Raw genomic sequence first — 6,169 nt, forward strand, 5'->3', positions numbered from 1 at the left:
CATAAACATTACACAATAAGTTGGAAATCGCAAATTCAACAATGATTGGTTAGGAAGGAATCGGTGACAGTGACTAATTGCAAGCACTGCAACTTGGAAGTCGGGAATAAGCTCAAAATACATTTTGAACAGTCCTCCATCTTGGAATTGTAAATCCTTTCTCTTTTGTTGATGACAACATTTTCCCACGAAGGACCACATTCCTGTTCAAGTGAGCACATGACAACATCGAGAATCCAAAAATGTCTTATATGCTGCTGCAGAAATGATGTAATATGCCAGGGAGATATGTATACTGTAGCTAAGAAAGTAACACTAACAACGGCCCACGTTCTGAAGTCTGTTGCTGTATATTCCAATAGTGCTGAACAAGTAGTTATATTGACTAGTCCGTTCTGGCTCGGGCATTAATGTCTTAGTCGAAATTACGGATTGCCTCTTATCCGCTTGTCGTCCACTAATAAAATAGTTTGCACATCTCAATTGTCAGTAGAAAGCACATTTGTTTAAGCATGTCAGCCATACCAGCTGTTTTTTTTAAAGGCAGTTAATGAGGCTGAATGAACTGTTTCGCTGCCAGACAAGGCTACACTGTTAGCCAGGTGTAGCAGTGGTAAGATGTTGGGAGAGCTGCTGTTGAGAAAGCTTTGTGTAGGCCCTAACAGTTTGTGGGCACCTGTTTGTCACTGTTAGAGCGCAATTAATGTAATGTATTGTTTAGTGTTGTGTTGTGGCTTTGCTGGCATGCATCACACATGTTTTGTTTGTTGCTAAAATCCCCACTGGGTACTGGTGATGTTAGGAAACTTTGCAGTATTTCATTTTTTATGTATTATTTCATACATTGTTAGCCCAGAAAATCTTAAGTGTTATTAAATGGAATATGACTTTCCCGAAGCGGATCCTTTGTCCGCAACACCCGAGGCATTTGAACTGATTCCAGAGGCCGACCCAAAACAACACTGCAGTCTTCTAGTCAGACTTCGGTAGGCTTATATCCACCGCTTCCGAGTATATTACTCGCTAATGTCCAGTCCTTAGATAACAAAGTTAACAAAATCAGGGCACGGGTTGCTTTCCAGAGAGATATCAGGGATTGTAACATACTCTGTTTCACGGAAATATGGCTCTCTCAGGATATGCTGTTGCTGTCGGTACAGCCGCCTGGATTCTCAGTGCATCGCGCCGAATGGAATAAACATCTCTCCAGGAAGAAGAAGGGCGGGGGTGTATGTTTCATGATTAACAACTCATGGTGTAATTGTAACAACATTGAGGAACTCAAGTCATTTTGTTAATCTGACCTAGAATTCCTCACAATCAAACACCGACCATATTATCTCCCAAAATAATTATCTGCGGTTGTTGTTACAGCCGTGTATATCCCCCCTCAAGCCGATACCACAAAGGCCCTCAAGGAACTTCGCTGGACTTTATGCAAACTGGAAACCATATATCCTGAGGCTGCATTTATTGTAACTGGGGATTTTAACAAAGCAATTTTGAGGAAAAGGATACCTAAATTCTATCAGCATATCGACTGTAGCACTCGCACTGGAAAAACGCTGGACCATTGTTATTCTAACTTCCGTGATGCATACAAGGCCCTCCCTTCGACAAATCTGACCACGACTCCATTTTGCTCCTCCCTTCCTATAGGCAGAATCTCAAGGACTATTCAACACTGGTCTGACCAATCGGAATCCATGCTTCAAGATTGTTTTGATCACGCAGACTGGGATATGTTCCAGGTAGCCTCAGAGAACAATATCGACGTATACGCTGATTCGGTGAGTGAGTTTATAAGGAAATGTATAGGAGATGTTGTACCCACTGACTATTAAAACCTACCCTAACCAGAAACTGTGGATGGATGGCAGCATTCGTGCAAAACTGAAAGAGTGTACCACTGGAATTAACCATGGCAAGGTGACTGGGAATATGGCAGAATAAAAAAAGAGTAGTCATTCCCTCCACAGGACAATCAAACAAGCAAAATGTCAGTATAGAGACAAAGTGGAGTCGCCATTCAACGGCTCAGACACAAGATGTATGTGTCAGGGTCTACAGACAATCATGGACTACAAAAGGAAAACCAGCCACGACGCGGACACTGTCTTGCTTCCAGACAAACTAAACACCTTCTTTTCCCACTTTGATGATAATACAGTGCCACTGACGCAGCCCACAACCAAGGACTGTGGGCTATCCTTCTCCGTGGCCGACGTGAGTAAGACATTTAAATGTGTTAATCCTTGCAAGGCTGCCGGCCCAGACGGCATCCCGAGCTGAGTCCTCAGAGCATGCGCAGACCAGCTGGCTGGTGTGTTTACGGACATATTCAATCTCTCCCTATCCCAGTCTGCTGTCCCCACATGCTTCAAGATGGCCACCATTGTTCCTGTACCCAAGAATGCAAAGGTAACTGAACTAAATGACTATCGCCCCGTAGCACTCACTTCTGTCATCATGAAGTGCTTTGAGAGACTAGTTTTTTTCAGCAGGATAGAACAGCTGCCTCCGGTAAGACAAGGGCTGGCGGTCTGTGTATATTTGTAAAAATAAAGCTGGTGCATGAAATCTAAGGAAGTTTCGAGGTTTTGCTCGCTTGAGTTAGAGTATCTCATGATAACGTGTAGACCACACTATTTACCGAGAGAGTTTATCAATTATTTTTAGCTGTCTATTTACCACAACAAACCGATTCTGAAACTTGGACCACACTCAATGAGGAGTATACGGCCATAAAAAAAACAGGAAAGCGCCAGTCCAGAGTCTGGGGACTTTAATGAAGGGTAAATAAAATTGATTTTACCTCATTTCTACCAGCATGTTCAACCTTTTAAGCATCAGACACTTGTTTTCAATTTTCACCAAAAATGACATACCCATATTCTAACTAGCTCAGGACCTGAAGCAAGGATATGCATATTATTGATACAATTAGAAAGGAAACACTTTGAAGTTTGTGGAAATGTGAAATTAATGTAGGATGTAATGTAATTAATATAACACATTAGATGTGGTAAAAGATAATGCAAACAAAAAAACATGTGTTTTTTATTTTTATTTAATCATTCATCATCTTTGAAATAAATCCATAATGTATTATTGGAGATTAGGCCCAATTTATGCCACTAGATGGCGGCAGTGTTTATGCGAAGTTTCAGATTGAGCCAGTGAAGCATTTCAATACTGGACAATATTTTGTATCAAGTCTGCCCAAATGTGCGGAATTGGTCAATTGATACATTTAAGTACATAACTATAGAGAACAAACTAAAATTATATGGTAATACACAATTTAAGTTTACACACTCCCAGGAATGTCATACATGATGGATCATTAGCTTATACACTAACCTTCACACATCGAGATGGCTGGGTGGGGTGGGTGTGGCGCCAGAGACAGTAGGGGTTCAAACTGTAGAACCCAGTTCCTACATTTGAATTTAAAAATTGATTTTATCAAACAGAACTATAGTACATTTTATCTCGGGACCCTCAGGAAGACAAATCAGAGCAAGATTTGATTTGGATCTCTTTGTGTCCCCATTTAGACTAATCTTCCAAGAGTCCTTAAACATTCAAATACAATTCATAATACGAACACATTTCCACATATAACACACTATTACAAACACACATAATATACTAACATAATGACCCAATAAATACTCAATCTAAAAATAAAAATGGATTCTTCATCTACTATAGTCCCACAACATTTCTATGTTGTGCCTAAAAATGCATCAGGTCAATGGCTTGGCCTGACAAATAAATATTTTTGAAGTAGTATCCTAATAAAATCACCTTGCTATAGGTTTATATCACCCCAATTATGCATAGCTTTCCAACGAGTTTCTTAAACCCTTGGTTTGCCTCTTGGACTTGGGTTTTGGACTGAATCATGGCCTATTTCTCCAAATTGTCTTTTGTGAGAAAATAAAATGTTATTACTTAGCCTTCGTCTTATTATAACTCCTGTCTTAAAGTCCTATGCAATGGTTGTTTGGTTGTTTTAACTTGTGCTCCTTCCAACCTCCCTTTCAATTGCTGGATAGCATTTCTTACAGAAATCTCTCATTTGATAGGCCTAGCTGTAAAAGAGGAGAGGTGGCATAGCCCCCCAACAAGAGAAATGGGACAATGGATATTTACACACACCTTTGTTGGACACCTTGATTAACTCAGCTTGGTGATTCAACCTTCTTCAACTTGATCTATTTCGAGACTATTGGTGAGAGACCCTGTTACTTTAGCAGGTAGGCTACAAAGCTTTTGTTGTTGTTGGTACTATTACTGTTTGTGTATGTAGGCATATGTGTTGATAATTTAATATTCCTACTTGAGTTGGGGTCAATTGGAGGAAGTTCTCAACAAAATTGAGAGAACTTGACATAAATATATTTTCCTTATCAGCCTATTAAGAAGTAAATTAAAATAGATATGACTACCTCTTTTCAATGATTGCATTGGAATATAATTTATCTTCCTGAATTGATTGCCAAAAAAATTCAAATTGATCCCAATCCTGAGGCCCAAATCCGACACTCAAATGAGATGAGGATCCTACTGCACTCAATGCATTACGGTTTCATAGGCTACCCAAGTCACTTGCATTTATAGTTTTACTCTGTGTTCAAGTAGACATAGTTATTCGAAAGCTTGTTTCTTTATTATTGTTAATCATTCAAAATGTACAGGCCTACAGTGGTTTAATTGGCATAACTGTGTAAATGCCCAAAAATATATACATAATGCAAATAAGGATGTTCTCTTTTGTAGTGCATGTTCTCTGGTTTACATGTTTTGCATTTTATCTACTGAGTATTTCAAACCCCAAAGTTCTCTAAAAGCCAATGTGTATTGCATTGTGGGCTATGGGGGGGGGGGTAAAATAAAGTGCTGATGGATATGTAGGATACAGTCCCCCTCCAAAACAACACTTACAATATAGACCCTACTGAGTATTTTCCAACACACTTTAGCTGAGACAGGTCAAAAAGTTCTCTCTACAAGCCAATATCGACCCCATGTACTGACTATAACAGTGTATTATTGCATTGGAGGCTATTTAGTGGGCGGAGTGAAAAGCCTGCAGCAGGCCGTGCTACACAGCCCCCCTCCAAAACTACACTGAGTACTTCCCACCCAACTTTAGCTGAGACAGGTAGAAAAGTTCTCTCTCAATAATCTCAACATACTAGAGTCAACATTGTATCATTGTATTCATTATTGATTTTAGTTTTTATTAACCATATTTTGTATTTGTTTTCAAAACTGTCTTATTGCCTTCTCTTGTTGGCACAATAAAAGTGTCAATTGATTCAAATGCTATATCTTTTGAAGGAGTTTTGAAATACGGGCTGTTATTTTGAAGGTTTGACATGAACATACAAACGTGATGTCATCATTTGTGCTGCTGGCAGAATACTAGTTTCAAAAATAAATTTAAGACTTGATGATTGCAAACTGTAAGAAAAAGTATGTGTACAGTCAGTGTGCTAATGTATTGATGTCAACAAAAAATAAAGCAAATATACAGACGAACGATCGATACCGATCACGTTTCAATGTCATTTATATAATATCATTTCACACGAATCAAAAGTGAAACTAAACTGATACAGGCTACCACACCCACAGTGAATATATTTGTTGTTTGCCAGTTGAAGTTATTCAGGCTGCAATGGCAGATGCATACGCATTTGGACTGCTTGTTGAGAAGGAGGGGAAACCCAATATTCCCAAACTGAAAAACAAGTTGGTAAAATACACTTTACATAAAAAAGTATGTGGACACCCCTTCAAGTTAGTGAATTCGGCTATTTCAGCCACACCCGTTGCTGACAGGTGTATAAAATCGAGCACACAGCTATGCGATCTCCATAGAGAAACATTGGCAGTAGAATGGCCTTACTGAAGAGCTCAGTGACTTTCAATGTGGCGCCATCATAGGATGCCAGGTTTCCAACAAGTCAGTTTGTAACATTTCTGTTGTCCTAGATCTGCCTAGGTCAACTGTATCAAATCAAAGTTTATTTGTCAAGTGCGCAAAATACAACCTTACAGTGAAATGCATACTTACAAGCCCTAACCAACAGTGCAATTTTTAAGTAAAAAATATATTAGGTAAACAATAGATTTTAAAAATATATTTAAAAAA

Source organism: Oncorhynchus kisutch, linkage group LG25 (genome assembly GCF_002021735.2).
Source record: "Oncorhynchus kisutch isolate 150728-3 linkage group LG25, Okis_V2, whole genome shotgun sequence".
Classification (NCBI taxonomy): Eukaryota; Metazoa; Chordata; class Actinopteri; order Salmoniformes; family Salmonidae; genus Oncorhynchus; species Oncorhynchus kisutch.